The 20,966-nt window shown below is 45.9% G+C and overlaps 1 pseudogene; it reads left to right on the top strand.

The window, feature by feature from the left end:
• The first annotated feature begins 12,136 nt into the window (after positions 1-12,136).
• The window catches only part of LOC144160680 (uncharacterized), a 29,426-nt pseudogene continuing 20,596 nt past the window's right edge, over positions 12,137-20,966 (top strand).

Genomic DNA, 20,966 nt, shown 5'->3' with positions numbered 1-20,966 from the left:
GAAGAAATTTCAATCAAGCTTAGCACAAGACACCGACAAAATTAGGAAGTGCCTTCTTCGATTCTGACCTCCGGGTCTTCCACCGATGCACATGTTTGTAATTGTGTGAAACGTCCTGATGAAATCGAAGAGAACTGGTAAATAAGTCTCTGTTTGTTCTCTTTGTTTCAGTGTTGTAAAGTGAGTACTTTCTTCTAGGGCAATAGGGTTTGAAAATTTCGAAGACTGCTCAAGTATTATGGCTTCATTCTCATTATTGTGATGCATCTAGGCACGTCTCGCTTGCATGTACTACTTCTACGTAGCTGTCCCCATTACTTCGTTCAATTTAGGCATTTCTTTGAAATTTTATGCTGTAAAAATTTCTCATGTAATAATGAAGTACCCACGCGAACCCCGCCCTGTACATTGAAGTATAATGGCTGTGCAGTTTTACAACTATTGTGCGTTGTGTGTGTGGCAAATTTGATCACGGAAATTGCAAAAAACGTTTGGCGTTATAAGTCCATGTGTATGTGTTGTCTCTGGTTTCGTCTTTAGTACACTCTATAGAAACACTAGCGGTCTTTTAAGACCGTTTTTTACGGTCGTATTCTGACTGACCTTGCCATTTCAGACGTACCAAATGTTGCCATGCGCAGCCTATTTGGCCAGGAATTTGAGATTGAACTTGGAGGCTTGGTGTCAGGTACCAGTCGTATTAAACACTGCGCATGTTCCCCCGCTCCCCCGGCTCCCCCCCCCCCCCCCAAAAAAGATATTTTTTATAGGCCCAATCACGTACAGTCAAACACGTATTATCAGGCAAGCCGACTAAGCACCTAAGTTTGTTGGACAACATCCGTTCTCTGTAGGTCTGGAGAAACCAATACCTGTTTTTTGTCGACCAAATTTAGGGGAGATCTCCAAGGTGGAGTACGTTTCTTCAAGAGAATGTTGGACATACACCCTAATGCCGCAAACAGCTACAAAAGAAAGCTATACAGCTTCCTCAGAATCTTCACAGTTGAACAAAAAAACGTCAGCTGCGAAGTTTCTCAGGAAGCTGTATAGTTTCCTTTGTAGCAGTTTGACTGCATTTAGGTGGATGTCCAAAGTTTTCTCACAAAAACTGATTTTGTAATGTGCGCTGCACAAATATTAGGCACCGTATTGTGAGGGGAATGGTGATGAAAACTAATACTCAAGGACGGAGCCAGGAAATGGTACACAAATAACAGCTTAGAAAACGTTGGTTCTTTGAGAATTCCTATAACACCGTTACTCATATTTCCTTTTTTTCAAATAAGGTGTTATTGCTGTAGGAGTGCTCTGGAATGCGCCTCGAGAAAAACCTAGCTGGTGTAAATGCACCCCCTATTGACAGTTTCTAGGTTAAGAGCAATGAATGCCGCCTTGAATAAAGTCGAGCTTATTTAGGTGGAGTATATGTAGCCAAAACGACCATGCATAAATAAACATTATTTTGACGACAATAGGTACCAAAAATTGCTGAGAATAGGCACAAAAAATTGTAAAAAACGATCGTCCAGTAAACCACCATGCCTTTTTATTTTAGAGGAATACACGGGTAGGTATTCCTTTAAAGATATGCGCGTCAAACCACCTGCGTTTTCGGAAGCTGTTGCCCGATGCGACAACAGAAACGTCGAATGTGATTTAGCTTTGTTAAAGCGCAATAAAAAGGCGTTTCCACACCAAATTTCCTCCCTAGATTGTCATTGAACCCTACAAAAACACAAGTACAGCAGATATTGCCCCTACCTATCTTATGAATATAAACCTCCTTTAATGCAGGTTTTGGATGGGCTAAGGAGATTAGTCTTTTCAATGCGGAAATCTTTGGTATAAGGTCACCTTTTTAAGATGTAGTAGCAAATGGAGTACGACACGTGGCCATGTTTACAGATTGGTTAAGTGTCATACACAATTTTGCCGTGTCGCTTTAAAGAATGCTGCTCAAGGTTAGCTAAAAACTGTTCAGAGTTACAGTAGCAGGGCTAGGTGCTGTCCTTTGGTGGCGAACGACGCATATTGGCATCCCAGAAAATGAAACTGTTTTTATAGCAGAATTTAACGCCACGCATATTAAAATACCAGAGTTAAAGCTTTTCTACCAGGATCTTCGAAACACCATACGGAAGTGCATGATATTGTTCTGCAGTCTGCACTAAATAAAGACGCCAGAAATAATTTGCATCTAGGCAAACCCTGTGTATCTTTATTAAACAGTTGCAGACACCCAAATGGTTCATTTGAGGTTATTGTGTGCTGGCTGCGAATAGGTCACACGTTTGAGGCACGGCTTCCTGTTCAAAAGGAATCGGGAACCCATTTCAAAGATTTTGGAGAACCTCTTACTGTTCTACATGTTCGAATAAATTCTCCATACCTAGAAGCGCCCCGCATTACACATTTTGGGGCTTTACACACCTTTTGAATACCTTTACACACCCAATGCTTTTACTTAATGATGAACCAATGGTATCTTTGACAAAACTTTCGGAATTTTGTTCAGACACTCGCTTTATATACCATTTTAGTTACTTCAATAAAAAATAGTTTTAAAATATTCATTTTGCAATATGAAACCTTCAATAAAAATTTAACCTACATTGACCTTCTTACCTTGTGTTCGGCGCATTATAAACGAACCCTTGGTGCGCCCCAGAACTACTTCGTCATCATCACATTTTTTAACACATCTTTATCTACAGCATTAGCAAGGCCACCCGCTCTTCCCTTTTATTTCTCTATAAGGAACGATATGATAATATTGCCACAATAAGGTCTTTGAAGCCAACCACGTTGTTTTGAATTTTTGATAACTTTACAATGCTTGATATTTTTCATTTACGTCTTTAATAACTGATGCGCAAGCTCCTACCTTCTCTAGTTTGTTTCTCTTGCGTGGAGCCTTGCTTCAATGACCTTTGTATCATGGTGCGTTTCTCAAAAACATCATCAAAAGTAGGGCAGGCTTAGACCTTCTGTCGCAATTATAATCAACAGCTCACTTAGGTACTCGGCAGGTTGAGGCCTCTCCCAATGAATTCCAACCACTCCTTTCTTGCACGACTCGAGTTCATTTGTGGAAACGGAGTTCATTTAGTTCATTCCTCCATCGTGAATTGTCCTTCCACTTTTTCTAGATATATCACTACACACAACCTGATTGTCTACTGGTTGTTACCTTTTGTCATAAATGGCCAGCTCAAGTCACTGGTTTTCTTTATATTACCTGTGATATCATCCACTCGAGATTGTTTCGTAATCTACGAACCTGGTTTCCTGTCCCTAAATGTTTCTCCGGTTATTAATATTTCTACGCCTAGGAGCTGATCTAGGTTTGCTTTCCCATTGTTAAATTTTTCACCTCCGTATGTCATCACCGACACTACGCATACGCTGTATTTTTACAGACCGAGGTACCTAAGTTTGAATTATTTGGGAGTGCTTGCTGAGTGCTCGCCACCCTAGACGTATTCTGCACTGCATCTCTCGCTCGAGTTTGAATGGTTTTGGTGAAATGGTCTTTCACTTCGTGTTTCTGCATTTTAGATCGCTTTGCCTGTGAACTGCTCTTCTTCTAGTACATCACACACATATGTCACCCGAAAGTGTTATGTAGGCTCTTCTATTCCCTGGTCTCTTATTGCTTTAGCATGCTGCGGTGTGTACTCAATCAAAGGTTTCCGCAAATTGTTTAAACGCCAAGTAAATGGGTATAGCTTATTTGGCGGATTTTTTCTCGACTGACATCACAAATAGGATCCATGGTTGAGTAATATTTTCGAAACCCAAGTCGATTCACTCGATTGTCGTTAATCCGCGCTTTCACCTGCTTCCCAACAATATTCCTGGTAAATCTTTTGTAGTAAGTGAAATTAATTTGATGGCTCTGTACTTGGTAAGGTGTTTGGTATCCATCATGTTATAAAAAGATTGATGTAGTCATTGTTATAGGTTATGGGCCCCTATTCAGTTCTTAAACATTCCAAAAATAGTGCAACAACCATTTTCACTGCAACATCAACTCCCATCTTGAGACATTTACTGTTGAGACATTTACGGTTACTCTCAATAGCGTCATTGCGAACCTTCTAATGACACAAAAAGCCAAACTGACACTTTGTAGGCACGTCAGCTGAATCAAAAAACGATTACCGGTTTTTCTAGTAGAGCCTTTGTTACAGGCAAGGATGTATATGCAATCTCTAATCACCGCGTGTCTGTCTGAATCCTGCAAGAACGCAAACAACCTATTCCATGAAAAGTTCACCTGAACGAGTTGAAAAATTCCGAGGCCAATCGGCTTACCGTCAGAAGCCCACAAGGTAATTCGCAAGGTAACCGCTAAAAAAAATTCTGCCACAATAGCTTTGAGTAAGCATAAAGAACAAGCAGTGTTTTGTAAAGGGTATTCAACAATAGACCATATTCACAGGATCAATCTGGTCATAGAGAAGTGCACGAAGAATATCCAACCAATAATAATATTCTTCAACAGTTGGAAGCAAGGGTTAAAAAGAATTTCTCAGTAACCTCAGATTTGCTGTTGACGTTCCCTTGCTAAGTAACTCGGGGGATCAATAAAAACCTTCTTTCTGCACTGCACAAACAGAGTAGAACTGTTGCCCTGAAAATATTATGCAGAAAACAAAAGTAATGATCAATAACCTCGTGACACTAGAGCGATTTGAGACAGGTGGCGAGGCAGTGGAAGTTGTAAGAAAATATATCTACTTAGGTCAACCCGCACGTGGCACCTTGAGAAATCTTGATGGCGGTATTGGCGACACCGCGGACCCCGAGCCCGCATACTTAAGCTCATATCAACCGTGACGATGGGTTTTAAGTGAAAGGTAGAAACCTCGAACGGTGGCCGTCGGAGCCTAGGTGAAGCTTCGGCGGATGGGCTTTCTGTCTGTTTACCAGGCAGGGAACTCCGAGACCTCTTCACATACCAGGGTAGGGCTGACGAAGGAAGTACCCCAGTCTCTCTGCTTTTTAATGCCATATGAAAAATTCAAAACCCGCCAAAACGGAATCGGCCACCGAAAAGGGGCCCCACCGAAGGCTCCTTTCCTCCACTTCCAAGCATGAGCTTTCTAAAGCCAGACAACTACTCTCGTTTCATGGTTATCAAATCTCTTGACACACCCCGCCCTCTTGCTTCACAATCAGCATTTTTGATTACAGAATACATTGATAAAATATTAGGGAAAACCTACAATGCCAAAAAACAACGCACAGGTGAAGTCCTTGTTGAATGAAAAATCCAGCAGCAGGCAACCACACTTCTTGTTCAGAAGAAAATGGTCGATCACGACATAAGGGTCACACCCCGCCGAACCCTGAATAGCTCGCAGGGCGTGATCTCTAAGTCAGATCTCCTTAACGAGACAGATGCCGACATACTTGAAGGATTAAAGAATCAGGGTGTCAAAGCCCTGCCTATCATGATGATGCGCAGAGATGATAAGAGAATCCGCACGAAACATATTATCCTAACCTTCAACTGCTACTCGCTTTCTAAAACTATCAACGCAGGGTTCATTTGATGCTCCATTCGTCCTTACATTCCAAACCCGCGCCGCTGCTATAAGTGCCAGCGGGTTTGGCACGAAACCAAGTCCTTCCGTGGCCGTCTGACCTGGGCGAAGTGCACTCAGCATGATCATTCACCTGACAATTGTCCATCATCAACCCTCACCTGCGCCAACTGCCAGGGACCTCTCGTTTCCTACTCTCGAAAATGCGAGAAAAAATCAGGAGAAGGCGATCATAAATGTGAAGGTCACTGAGAACATTCCCTTCGCAGAGGCGTGGAACAGGTTTGGGTCTTTCACCCGGAGGAGGTACGCGGATGCGGCTCGCCGGGTGCGGATCGGCGTCTGGTGTCCACAGGGACCGAGTTCAGCGAGTCTGACCTGGTCTCGCCCACACCCCCAGCTGGGTTGCCTCACCCAGCCCAACCCGGCACCGCGCCGCTTGCTGAGGCAGCAGCGGTTGGGGCGCAAACCACTTCTGTCGGAACCAGTGCCGCTCCCGCCTTTAACCCCGCATCCCCCAGTGCTTTGGAGGGTGCCAAGGGGATGGACACCGCGGGGCCCGCACCAGCTGCCACCGCCACCGCACCGCCTGTGCAATCTGTGGTGTCCCGGACGGCCTGGGCGGTGGCGGCTCAAACGAAGGGCGACCGAAATGGGGCCTAGTCCGGAGGGGGGGGGGGAGGGGCGGGACGTGGTCCGTCGGGCACCCCACGGACATCTGTTGACGAGATGAATGTCTGGCCGTTCTTGCTGCAACGCAGCATAAGGAGCGGATACAGAATTCCAAGCATACAGAAAGGCCTCAAAAGCCCAATCCAAGAGTAACAGCCCCGAAAGACCACAAATGAACACAGACGCACACACACTCCACACACTATTAAATGTAAATAATGGGAACAGACCACATCATTCAATTGAACTGTAGGGCCGTTATCAACAATCTAGATATATGTACGAGATACATCATTCACATCAGCTAAGTCTGATGTGTCTTCAGGAAACAGACCTAAATAGTGCACATACTAACTTCTTGAATAGCTACTAGGTATTTCAAAAAGACCTGGAGAATTGCGCTTATTCTTCAGGCGGTGTGGCCATAGTAGCCCGCAGATCCTTAGCGTGTCACACCATCCAATTAAACATCATGCTAAAGCTGTTGCGATTCCAACACTTATTGTTGATAGGTTAATAACGGTATGCTCCCTCTACATCCCTCCGGATTATCAACTATCGAAAACTGATTTTGAGGCCCGGATAGATCAACTACCTGAGCCGTACTTAGTCTCAGGCGACCTCACTGCACATAATTCAATCTGGGGCTGTTCCCGCACAGATGCGCAAATTGGCCTTATTGAAAAATTTCTAACATCATCGGGAGCATGCCTTTTTAACGAAAATGAAGCTACAAATTAAAACGTAGGACAAAACAGGTATTCACATCTTGACTGAGCTCTGGTCTCTCCGGTTCTTTTCCCATTTCTTGAGTGGCATGTGCACACAAACTTATATAGTAGTGATCACTTCCCCACAAAATTGACTTACATAGGCAAATGTACAAACACTTCCCCGTCTCATAAAAATGTTCTGTGAGGGAAGAGCAAACTGGAGTACATTTACAAAAACATCTAAACTACACTACACATTCATAACATACCTACACGTAGAAGAGCCGAACTAACAAACGCCGGAGTTTTTTGGACAAGTTTGGGCAGTATTGGCCTATTCTTGATTTGAGAAAGGTAGACAGCAGACACAAGGCGGTAGCCGCGGGGCACGTGTTAACAAGCGTTGAGTATTGTTCTGCCTGCTGATGTTTCTACCACTGCAGGGCGAAGGCCTCCCCAATGAACTCCACCGCTTTCTGTCCTTAGCTGCCCGAATCCATTCTTGGGCTCCGAATTTCTTATGTCATCTCTCCATCCAAGAATGGCGTTCTCTCGGTTTTCTTTCAGTTGTCCTTGTGGTCCACCTGTTGTGTGTTCCTCGCACCACATGACCAGCCCAAGTACATTTCTTTTTCTTAACCTGTACCATGATATCATATATCCGGGTTTGTTCCCTAATCCAGGTAGCTCGTTTCTGTCCTACGCGTTAGTCCTATAATATTCGCTCCATGACACGTTGAGCTGACCAAAGCTTTCTTTCTACTTGTTTAGTAAGTCGACATGTTTCCACTCCGGATGTCACCACCGACAGGAAGCATTGGTTGAATACCTTTTTGTGGATAGAGGCATCTTTTAAAATTGGCGAGTGCTTTCCAAATGCACCCAATCCCAGTCGTATTGTAAGTCTTACTTCTTTCTCGTGGTTTAAGTCTGCACTGACCATCTGACCAAGGTAGTTATACACTTGCACTTGTTCGACTGTTTCGTCTCGTAGTATAAAAAACACGTGTTCAGCATTTTTATTTATCACACTTCAGTTTTGGCCATTTTTAATTTTAGCCCCACAGGAGGCTCTCTGATTGTAGTTTTCCAATCCCGTATTGGAGAAGTACTGCAGATTCACTGAGCAAGAATAGGTCGTCTGCAAACCTAAAGTGGCTCAAGTTTTCACCGTTGATTTAAATCCTAAGTTTTCCCAGTCACGCCTCCTCAATACACTCTCCAGACTGTTGTAAAACTTTGCTAAGGTGGTATCTCCTTGTCGGACTGCCCTTCGAATAGGGATTTTATCACTTTGCTTGATAAGTATAATTCAGGCGGTGGAATCTTCATATATATCGTCTAAGAATCGAAGGTTGGTATTCTATATTTCTTGGTCCTTTATTGCGTCAATCAATGCGCCGGTCTTAACTGAATAATACTTTACTGAATAATAATAAGTTATCAAGATTTTGACAATTCTTCATAAAGACATCCCAAGTAATCTAGTCATAAACAAACAAGAAGTAACTGGTATCCGCGTAACCAGAGGGGTCCGGCGGGGGTTTCGCTTTCTCCAGGACTCTTTCTTCCAGCAACAGAACCGTTCCTAAAATAGCCGAAAATACCTTATATATACTAGGCCCACAGCCTAAGTCAGACCGTTTAAGTAAGTGTTACGTTCGCTCGGTCAGTGAGAAGCTGACGCACGGGCAGACCTAAAATGTGGTGTATTCACCCCAAGAAGAACACGGCTTTTGCAGCTGATTTGCAGCAAGCTCCCAAATCGTCTCTCCGTGCATTATCCATCGCCCCGTGGTGTCGGGGTTGGCGTCGGTGAGGAAAAGGGCCTCTTCGCGAAGTACACTAATTGGCGCGCTGTCGTGAGGCGCCAATGCAGAACTGTGCTTCCACTGGAGAGCACGAACACAAAATTTCTTTCCCTTTAGAAGAGCGCCAGTTAGCGGTCAGGGGGTGTTGCTGCCGTGAGAATTTGCGCTGGTCGACGGTTTGTGGTTGCAAAGATGGGAGCTCGCCGTGTGCGCATGTGGCTGTCGGCGTCACAGCGGCGCTTTTCATAGTGAGATTCCAGGCCCTGTTGACAGGTGGTGACGCACAACGTCCTTTAGAAGGGCCTGGTTTGCTTGGAGACGGCCCAAGCTGGCGGAGCTGATTGAGGATTGAGGTTCCGCCGAGTTATGATCCCGGACGTGTGGTGAAGCCACGACCACAGACCCATCAGTTTTTTCACGGTCGCTGGGACCCTTCAGTCTTGTGTTGAAACTTCGGGCGGGCACGTGTTCTTTCTTTTCTATCCACTGGCTCCGGGGTGGGTTACGGGCACCCTGTGCCGCCTTTGAAGATGGCTCAGGTCTAACGGCCATGGGAGGCGTGCCCATTTCCCGCAAAAACATTAGCCTCACAGGGGTATGACCTGTGGTATTGTGCCCTGTTGTGTGCTGCTTGAAAAGGAAGCTGGCCAAGAGTTGCTGTAATCATCCTGTCTCGTTTTTGCAAAGTGCCCTCTTCAGTTCAGAGCGTTCGGCTTGGCCGTTTGTGTCTGCGCAGTACGGGGTGGATGTCATAGCTGAGACGCCGTTGTCTTTGTGAAACCGCCTGATGTCTGCCGACACAAATGCCGTGCCATTGTCCGGTACTATCTTTTGAGGTAGTCTGAACGTTGCAAACAACACACGCAGGCTGTCGATGACTGCCGCAGATGTTGGCATACTCATTTGTACAACTTTTACCCGCTTTGTGTAGGCATCCACTGCAACTATAAATGTTGTTCCGTAAGTTGGGCCGGTAAAGTCAACGTGCAGGGTGTGATATGCAGTTGTTGCCTTCTCCATCTCACGATTGGGGGCTCTCGGCGGGGCTGTTGTGTTTCTGGCAAGCTTGACACGTTTCCGCAGCTGTTTCCATGTCGTAAACAATTCCTCGCAACCACATGTAGTTGCGAGCGCACGTTTACATGCTACTGCTCTTCGATGCCCAGCATGAATGAGTGTCATGGCTTGCTCGCGTAGCGCGTGTAGGATAACGACTCGACTCCAGACCGACCCGAGTTTCCCGAAGCCGCGATGGAGACTCAACTCCGTTGCTCTTTTCTTAAAGGCGTTGAAAATTTCTCAGGTCGGTTTCTGTATTCGGCCTTGGTGCAGTGCATCGATGAGTTTCGACAACGTCGCGTCCTCTTGCGTCCATACGGCGACCGCGTCGCCCGTTATCGGCGGATTAGGCAGGCTTTCAAACAACAGCACGCAGCCCACTTGCGCAGGATCCTCAATTATTTCGCCCAGCTGCAGACGACTTAATGCATCCGCGTTCAGGTGTCTTTTTCCTGGGAGGTGCCCGAACTCGTACTCGTACGCTGAGATTTTTCGTGCACCACCGTGTCATAAGCGAGGAGAGAGTATGAGGTATTTCTTTCTAGGGGCCCGAAATACCCAAAAGAGGTCGTGATCTGTAATGATGATCCCGTGTCTGCCATCAATGTACTGGTGAAAGTGTATGGCTATGTACACGATAGCGAATCCTTCTGGATCCAATTGCGAGTAAGTGCGCTCCGCCCCTGAAAGGCTGCAGGAAGCGAAAGCAATCGGTGCTTCCCTGCCTTGATCTTCAGCTTTTGACAGCACTGTCCCCACACCATAGGGTCATGCATCGCAGGCAAGAAGCAGGGGATTTGATTCATTGCAGTGCCTGAGGACTACGCGCCAACGGAGCAGGTGCTTAAGTTTGTCGAATGCCTTGTGGTGTCGTTGCGCTCAGCTCCATTGGACATAATTTTTAACAGGTGGTACAGGTCGTTAGCCACTGTTGCTCGCTGCTCTAGGAATCGATTGTAGAACGTAATGAGCCCAAGAAAGGACTGCCGTTTCTGCTTGTTGGTTGGTGGTGCTGCCTAACTGATAGCCCGCACCTTGTCATCGGTGGCATGAATGCCTTGAACATTGATCGGGTGCCCCAAGACCTATACCTTGGGCATCGAAAACAGCATTTCTTTATGATTAGCGCAAGATGGCGCTGGCTAGCCTGTCAAGTACAAGGTCTAGGCGTGCTGCGTGTTCTTCGCATGATGTGCCACTGATGATATCATCCAGGTAAATGCGCACTCCTGGAATTCAAACAAGCGTGGAGTCCATGTACTTCTGGAAAATCACCGGTGCTACAGCCACTCCAAACGAAAACCGCTTAGCCCTGCAGAGGCCCTTTATAGTGTTTATAGAGAGCAATGCAGATGTTTTTTCGCTCACCTTCAGCTGTTGGTACGCCTAGGTCATGTCCAGCGTGCTGAAAAGACGTGCTCTATGAACTGTGCTGAAAACCTCTTGTGGCGTTGGTAGTGCGTAAGCAGAAGCCTTCGTTGCCATGCTCATGGTGCTCCTGTAGTCTCCACAAAGACGTAGAGTTCCGCCTTTTTTCCTGACTCCGACAAGCGGTGTGGCCCAGTCTGAGGGCTGCGTCGTCTCAATGACGTCCGGCTGCTCGAGATGGCGAAGCTCTTTATCGTAAACGGGTTGCATCGCAAAAGGTACTGGCCTGGCTTTAATAAATTTGGGGGTACCGTTCTGATGAAGCTCCAGGTTGATTAGACGTTGGTTGTGACCGGGAATATCCCTAGCGAAGACCATTTTGTACTTCTTTTGATGTCACCACACCAACTCTTGTTGCTTGGAATATTGCCCTCGGTAGTCTGGTTGATACCTCCGATCGGTTTCCAAGAGCGTCGAACCAATTTCGGCCCAAGAGGCTAGATCCGGCCTCTTGCACGGTAAGTAGTGGTAGCTGGCAGGTTGTGGCGTCGAAGCAAACATCTACATTGGAACTTCCCAGTTTTGGCAAAGCCTGCCCTCACCCCGTTCTGAGGTGCATGTCGTCGTCGAGCAATAAGGGTGCATGCTGCCGACAGGTCTGCTGATACGCCTGTTCGCTAATGAGCGTACATGCTGCTCCAGAATCCACCTCGAAGTGGATCGGCTGGTGATGCACGATGACGTCGATCATGACCTTCGGTTGAGAACGGTGCTTAGGTCGTACAGAAAAGGTGATGGTGGTAGACTAACATCTGTCTCCCCCTGTGTTATGGCCAATGAAGCGTTCACGCACTTGTGTCGTTCAGGGGGTGCCCTCACTGCTTCCTCTTTGTTATGCACGCCTTCTCAATGTGATCTCGTTTTTTGCAAAAATGGCATTTTGCGGCATGAAGCTTACATGACTGTGGGCTGTGAAGCTCGTCGCAGCGGCAGCAACGCTGCACCTAGAGTGGTTTTTGGCCACTTGCCTGGTGGGACTGGAGCTGGTGATTTGTGAGGTATGCTGGCTCGGTGGGCTTCGAGAGGTCACGCTGCTGCTTGCGGCGCTCTCAGCTTGAATGTCGATGTCGTAAGCCTTTGCAAACGTCAAGTCAGTCTCAGCAAACTGGCGCTGTTGTAGGCAGTTGTCCCGCAGTCCGCACACAAATCGGTCACGGAGCATAATGTCCAGCGGTAGCATGGTAGGGTTCGAAGGTGGCATGGCGACTGGGTGTTCGGCAGCTTCAGTTGTGGTGGGCAGCCTTCCGAAGTTGCAATCGGCGGCCAGTTTTTTCAGCGCCGCAACGTACGCGCTGACCGCTTCTCTCTCCATGTGGTCTCTTCGTAGAAAAGGGTCCGGTTGTACACTTCAGATGGCCTTGGGTCGTGGTGCTTCTACAGTGCCGCAATGATGTGGTCGTAGTCCACTGCAGCTGGTGTGCTTGGCTGAACTAAGGAGTAGACGGTGTCGTACATCTCCTTCCCACAGAGTGTGAGAAGGTGTGTATTCTTCTTGCTGGAATCTACGATGTTGTTGGTCTCAAAGTAGAATTGAAGACTTCCATACCATGATCCTCAGGATGTGCCGTTTGAACTCAGGTAATTGTCCTGATACGTGCGTAGCCATTGCGTAGCACTCTGCCTTATAAAGTGGGTCGCAAGAACACTTCCTCGTCGCTACGGTTATTTCTGCGCGGTCAGTGACAAGCTGATGCAGTGGCACACATGAAATTGCGGTTTATGCACCCCCAGAATTACACGGCTTTTGCGACTGCTCTGCAGCAGCAAGGTATCAAAGCGTATCGCTGTGCATTGTCCATTGCCCTGCGGTGTGGGGGGCAGCGTCGGCGAGGGAAAGGGCCCCTTCATGGGTGACCCTAATTGGCGCGCTGTCGGGATGCGCTGACGCAGAGCTGGGCTTCCACAGTAGAGCACGAACACAACCATAAGGATGTATGCCGATGATGTCACTTTGTACCCAAAAAACAAAGACTGACTATAGTGCTACGAGGAGTACCCTGAGTTAGCTGGCGCAAAACTTACCTGCGCAAAAAGTAAAGCCTTAACACTAGGTCCATCAGGAAAACATTTATTATATGGTATCCCAGTAGTCAGGAATGAGAAACCCTTGGAGTTATTTACCTGTAAAGCGGCGTATCGCTTAAGACATGGTATCACGCACCTAAACAACTCTGGGTGGACGTAAATGAAGCCTTGACTTACGATTTTCTATATGTAGTTTGAAGGTACCTGAAATTGAACGTATTCACGGGAAAAAAAGCTACAAAAGAAGAGACAGTCACCCTTCCTCGACACATAGCTGTCAAAATTACATCTGAGGTATTGCAAATGTTTTACTCGGATAAAACAGCCTTGGTCCAAACTAGAAAACTGGGCCTAAGCAGAGATTTTAGGACGGAAGGGCCCTTCAGTACCTAACTACTCCACCACCTATGCATTGAAAATGGTTCTTAGGGTCCTTGGACTCCATACGGCACATCCAGCAAGAGAGCTAAGTTGATATTTCTCAAGAGACAGGCTGGCTCATAAACAAAATGATCCAATGAACAGTCTCCAAAATTATCTGGGTTAGCAGGAAAATCAGACAACTTTGCATGCGGGACTTCCTGGAAGGCAGGACATGCCGTAAAAACCGTTGGCAGCATACATAACAATTTGTTTTTATGCCTTGTGGATAAATACGAATAACCCTGTCAAAAAAGTGCGTCCCAGGCAAAACCAGTAAACATAGTGCTGAACATACACACGAAACGAACAGAAAAGTTTGAGAGAGAGAGAGAGAAAATGACTTTATTGAATGTTCCTGCGGAGGGAGGGGGCTACGGCCACGCAGGGCCGGCCTCTCCTAGACGAGGGTCAGGTCGTCCCCGAAGCATGGCCTCGCGGGCGTCGGCGCGTTCGGCGCGCGTTGGGTGTGCGGGTGCTGACCCGTCCACCCTCCGACGACGCTTCCCTACGCTTCTGCCCTGCAAGAGCAGCCTCGAGCCGCTGGATTGTCCGTATTTGTACCTCTTGCTCACTCGAGTTCATGGCGAGAGTGGTGTCCTCAGCATAGCTCTGCTTCTTGGGGGAGGAAGAGTTCCTGAGAAAATTTACTTGTCCTTTCATCTATATCTAAAACGGGCGAGCACACTTGCGTTACACTCCAATACATGGGTTGCATTTCAGGGGATTATGAGACAGGGAGCCTTGTAAAAGGAGCAGTCGCCTCGGGCACAAAGACTGTTCTCTCCCCACCCGAATACTGATGTCCAAATCTCTTGCAGTGTTTGTGTGGTCGAATGTAGGTCTAGTGTCGTGGATATAAGACGCGTGTTTGTGTCACCACTGCTAAAAAGAGTTCAAACTGAACTCAGTAAGCAGTCGTTTATTCATATGTGCTCGATAGGTTGTGGTAACCCCAAATGAAAGAGACGGGGTAAATTGGTGCACGTGGTAAAGACAAAAAGCCCCAATCCTTTGAAATTGTGCATTTGGCAAGGTAGAACCATGTCGTGCAAACATCATATGTAAATTAAACATCTTGTACACGGAGCGGGTTCCTGGGAGGACAAATGGTCCCCGCAGGACACTGGCTGCCTTCCCAATGGGAAGTCTATGTGGCATGGAGGGTTGTACGCTTTTGTATTTGTGTTCGTGCAGTGGTAGTCATGGCTTCTTTGTAGAAAGTATTTTTTCTTTTAACACCAAAGAGCGATGTTCTCGAATGTAACGGACAGAAAAAGTGCGTATACGTGGAAGAATCTTCAAGCACAAATGTCTTGTACTTGCACATGTCAAACGAGGAAAATGAAAACTCCATTTTTGCTAAAGTGAAAAAGACGCCCTTATTTGGAGAGGTCACCGCAATCGCTGCATACTCTAGAAGCTTTTGTGTATAATGGAAGACGTATATATTAGGGTACCAATCTTTTCCGAAATGACGTGCAGATCCCGCCTCCGTCTCATTGAGTCGATGGCGAAGCGCTGATAGAAAGCTATATACTCAGGATGACTCTCGTTCACCACTCGCCGCGGTCAAGACGACGACCTCTTCGATGCATATGACGACGATTACTAGCACAGCAACTCCGCAAATGAGCACTTTTAATAAAACAAGCGGTCTATCCGGAAATGGAAACCTAGAACAGCTGCGCCATTCAAGTCTTGAGCGCCAGTACAAGCTTAGCTTCACCTTGCAAATGCTATGAATGGTTCAAATAGGCGTCATTATTGCCAATCCTTAGCTGCCTTCTCAGACGCGGTATGTTTTAATGTGAGCACCAGATCATTCATGCGCGTTGTGACAATCTTTTGTGGCTGATTTTTGTTAACCTAAGATGTTTATACTACTATGCCCCACAAAATATAATATCAAATGGTTCCGTTGGCAACCTACTGAGCTAGCTGGCAATATATTGCGTCATTGATGTCAGTTTTGTGTTTTGCAACGGTTTTGTTTTCCAAAATGTTTAGGTTTATTACCTGACTTCCATTATATATACAATTTCGGGCTTTGTGTTTCCAAGTGCCGAAGCCACCCTGCTATTCTTAGAAATAAATTTGCGAAAGTTATTGCTGTCTACATTTCCGAAACCATACATCTCAAACAGTCACCTAATTTTTTTCAAAGATTCAATTTTATGATTGGCAATGGGATGATAGTTACAAATGCAGTTTGTGAAGCCAGAAAGAAACTCTGTATTCTGTCACGTTTTAGAAATTTTCTGTGCGGAAGTCGGTGCAAACATGTTTATGAACGAGATAAAACGCGCTAACAAGACGAGGACAAAGAGAGAATACACAAGCACAAGCGCGAACTTTCAACAGAATGTATTTCGGAAAGAACCCCTTTTATCGGCACAACTGCTCAGCACTCGCGGGGACTGGAAAGCTGGAAGACAACTTCACGAGTGTTTCCGCATCGCAAACCGAACAAGTGAATCCCTCTGGGCTTGCCAGTTGAGGCAGCTAAGAGCTGCCGTCAAGAAGCAGCAGCCGCAAACCAGGTGTGCTGTCCATCGACTGGAGCCCGTGAACCTGCCGCCAGCCGTCGAAGAGGTCCTGTCTTTAGGGCCAAAATTTGCAGTGGAGCCCAAGCGTTCAGCGCCTGAGCTGCTATTCTTGGTGCATCACGTGTCGCGTCAAGCCCCAGAGGAGGAGCAGGACCGCTGCATCTCGGAAGGCGTCGACGTCTTATCCCGCTGCAAGCCTGCTCCGTCAAGGCTCCCGGTAAAGAGTTTTGAAACGTTCTTAAAAGACCACAGCCTCTCCGTTGTTCCCTCTGACAAAGAGGGAGGGTTCGCTATTTTATCCAAGGAATTGTTCAAATCAAAAGCGGACACAGCTGTGACTTCGGTTTTTTGTATTCATAAGGATGCTGTCATTTCAAAATTGAAGCGTCAAGCAAAGAAACTGTGCAAAAAGCTAAATTTGGCAAAAGTAATTGATGGCATCTCGAAGTCCAAAAAGGATTTTCTTGATCTTTTTTTCAGTGCCAAAACTCACAAACCAGAAAAACCATTTCGTGTCATTGTATCAGAAAGAAGCACGTGGCAGAACTCGATTGCCCTGTTCTTGCAAGAGAAATTGGGCCTTTTGAGATTTAATGATCCGTTTCTTGTGAGGAATTCTGAACAAATTTTAGATTTTTTACAGTCAGAACCCCCAAAAGGACTTTGTGCCTTTTCACTGGACATTAAGGACCTGTATTATTCTCTGCCACAGGATAAACTGCTTTATTTTATTGAAGAATACATTGATGAGTTCGGTTCTGTGGCCTTTCAAAATGCTGCTGGGGTCTCGGTTAGCGGTTTTTTAGAGCTTTTATCGTTTTACCTGCGTTCCACTTACATTGAGTACGATGGTATGCCGTGTCTTCAGAGAGAATGAATTTGCATTGGTTCATGCATTGCCCCCATTCTTAGCGACTTGTTTTTATCTAAACTAGACAATCGTGTTGCCGGCCTCTTTGACAAAATGAAGGTGATTCGTGTCTTTCGCTTTGTTGATGATTTTTTGTTCCTTGTCGATTGCAAATTTGATGTGCTGGAATCTTGTGCCCTTGAAGTGTTAACCATAGTCAAAGAACATTTTAAACCGCTTAGATTTACCCACGAACTTCCTGTTAACCAGACCATCCAGTTCCTTGACATCAATTTAACTTTTAACCCGGATCATACTTGTTGGACTTATCAGCCACGGAGCAATAAGCCCCTCCTACCTTACCATTCAGCGCATACAAAATTGGTGAAAAGAGGTATTGCGAGCATGTGTTTCACGAATGCAATAAAAAAATCGTGTGCCCATACCATGACTAAAAGCCTTAGTCAACAGTCGCAAAGACTGTCACAGTCTGGTTATCCAGTCCACGTGCAGATTTCGGTTGCGGAGTCCCTCCTAAAAAAGATACGTGCCGCAACGCGGGAGGAACCAATCGCCGCAACAAACGCCGCCCAAAATTCGCCGTTATACCGTATTTGCACGGTGTCTCCCACAATCTAAAGAAAATTGGCGGGCGAGCCAATATCAAAGTTGTGTTTTCTGCGCCGGACAAATTGACCAAACTGAGTAAAGCCAGCAATCCTTTTAGAAAACCCCCCCTCCAATGTGCCAAAAACCACGAAACAAAATATGTCAAATGCGTGGAAAATGTTGTCTATGAAATACCCCTTTCATGTGGAAAACGGTACATGAGGCAGACGGGGCGCTGCTTGAACGATAGGCTTCGTGAACACTGCGCTAATGTGAGGAATGGGAGTAGCGGATGCCTGGCGCACCACTGCAGCACGTGCGAATTGGAAGGGGAGTGTGAAGCGGATTTTCAAAAATGTGTTGTTATCAGTAAAAACAGAGAAAAAATAACTCGCGAAATCATAGAAGCAGATATGATAGATCGCTTAAAAGCATACTGCGTAAGCACGCCTTCTGTATCATTGTCCGAAAAAGAAATTTGTTTTTTACGAGATGTGTAAACGTGCGCATGCGCGATACTTCCTTGTGGTGTGAGCAAGTGTATAAAAAGGGTTCTTTCCGAAATACATTCTGTTGAAAGTTCGCGCTTGTGCTTGTGTATTCTCTCTTCGTCCTCGTCTTGTTAGCGCGTTTTATCTCGTTATGTGTCACCAACAGGCCCAAACCTCGTCCCTCTTGATGTTTATGAAGAGAGTATGCGAAAAGTTTTATTTGGTAATTCTCAATCAGTGACGGATTTTATTTATTCACCGCTCGAGTTAGAGCACACGACGTCTCCTTTCACTGCTCTAATGCTTTCTGAATGAAGTAAACTTTTGTCCAGATCGCAAAAATTCTCCCCACGCTGAACAGTGAGCGCAGAATCAGTAGCCTGGTTCATTGAATGGAATGAAAAAAATCATATACACAGCCCAAGCTCCGAAACCCGTCAAAGTTACATTTTATTAAACGGGAATCTCTGGCCTTGCTTTAACCCTACGTAGATAATTGTAAGCATATATTACGTCCCCTGTTTCCCCAAAAAATAGTCTTTCCAGGCTCTATGCAATTAAAGCGTCATTTCTCTTAATATAATAAACAATATAGTGGAGGGTGTCAATTTATTGTTTCAGGTGACTGCCAAATATACCCTATTTTTTGTATTGAAAGTTTCGGTGATCTCACCTCTACGTACTCGCGAACCACAGAATAAAAACAAAGAAAAAATCACTGGCATCTTCTTGCTTTCAGAGATGATAGCGAAACGGAGGTGATAGCATCGCACGCCAGAATCCCCATGCGAACCCCATTTTAAAGCTAGAGCAGCTACTATAAGTACAAAATTATGTCTGGTGGCCTTATGTCTTTAGGTGCTCTAACTCGGCTGACCACTCGCTGTGCACCACCCGGCACAGGGGAAGATAAATGCGTCAAAAATGCCTGAAGTCAGACGCTGTGCTGCCACTGTGAAAACAAAAAACTGCGATATGTACCTTAACAGCCCCTTAAGTGACTGAATCTACAAGACTCCCTTTTGGCCAAACAGACCACTTTCTCGCCTGGATGACGCCCAAACGACTACTCCGCGCCCAGCGTGATAGGGCAGTCTTAGGTAGCATTCACCACAAGGATTGATGAACTACCAATTCAATGCTGAACACGCACGTTGAAAATCCGCGCCCTAGTGGAGAAAACTAGAACAGATGCTGCTGAGCTAAAGTCGCATAACGTTCAATAAACCCAAACCCATCAACAATGCAACGCCGAAAGGTAGACATAAAATATATTATGCCCGCATCACCAAACACCCACATATATTCTAAACGTGGCCACAAAACACGACCACGCCCACAGGGCTAGACTGTACGCCTCGAATCTGGGTGTCAAGTTAAGAACGATTACGATAATATTTTTTAGGTTCGAGCTCAAGCTGGGCCATTTGAAGGCATCATCCGTGGTGGCCGTGACCCTTTAAAATGTCTTCCTGCAATGTACAGCTGAATTTGTATCCCCTACGACTTCTACAGTCAGTCCAAGGTTGGGAACAGGGAAGCTTCTTAGTCTCTCTTTTAAACTTCATATTGCCACACGCCGGTTATTTGGTTTATTGAAGCGAACTTTTCATTGCGAATCCTGACTGACGTTATCAATGTGTTCTCTGTAAAATCCAATTTTGTTCCTTCATTTTTTCGTCAATCGTCAGAAGCCTAAATGCACAGGCAAAGTGTTTGAGTAACACACACTTTGGTGTACGAGGCCTCTTTGAATGTTGTGTGATGTCGTCGTACAGCACCTCCATCGTACGTTGGAACACGCTCGCCCTCGTGTGAACATACACCCTTTAGATACTGACAAGTATGTCTGTGTACAATGTTCCTTATAATGTGTTGATTTGAAGAGGCGTCTCTCGTAACTGAAGTTTTGTCAAAAGACCGTCGCCGTAGCAGCGCAGCAAGGCAATAATTTGTTTTTGTGTGTCGTGGTGGCGCCAATTTCACATTCAATAAACTGGCATTTTTGAAGACGTCCTTCGACAACTGTTGGACGTCAGCGGCTGCGGTATTTTCACTTTCTTACTGCATTTATTTCAAAAACGTGTACAGGCTTTTCGAAGAGTGATCTGCGCTGACTTTAGAAAATAATGTACTGTCAGGACTAAGATGATGTGTGTACACTAAGAATAAAGTTTCAGCTGGGGATGGAGTTTGACGTCATCATCGGCACTCTTTAGAGTAGTACACTCATGGGTTCTTTTTATTTCACTGCCCTGGTTTGGTGTGGCGTCCCACAAAAAAGAGTAAAAAAAGGCCGACCAAGCTCTGCACTTTAAAAATTGCCTGGTCTCGTGAACTTTTTTGACTCGGCCAAGTCTGTATGACCAATGTGACAAAAGGTTACTATAGTGGCAGCAAAATTATTTCTGATATTGCAGCAAACCGTGTATGGGCTTGTTTATTTATTATTATTTTTTACTGCGTGGCCACGTCCGGCTATGTTATCTGCGTTCCCAGCAAAGCGCGTCTTCCATTCTTTATTTTCATGCCGCACGGGCTATCAAAACCGGATAAGAAGACTGTTTCACCGTAACGTTGCTAGCCCAGAATGATCTTCTGTGATCTACATTATTCTGGATGTGAATCGATGGTTCCAGAAACACTCACGCCGAAAGATAAAAGCCTGCAGAGCAGACGCCGTGGCATTCGATTCGACGCCACTCGCCTGTGCAAGTCATTTTGTGGACCGCTGCTTCGCCGCCTCTGTATTCTTTTGAGTTGTTAGGGGAGCACAAGCTCACT

The sequence above is a fragment of the Haemaphysalis longicornis genome, unplaced genomic scaffold (assembly GCF_048455015.1).
Source record: "Haemaphysalis longicornis isolate Haplotype H1 unplaced genomic scaffold, Haemaphysalis longicornis Haplotype H1 scaffold_11, whole genome shotgun sequence".
Lineage (NCBI taxonomy): Eukaryota > Metazoa > Arthropoda > Arachnida > Ixodida > Ixodidae > Haemaphysalis > Haemaphysalis longicornis.
This window is presented reverse-complemented; position numbering and strand designations above follow the sequence as displayed.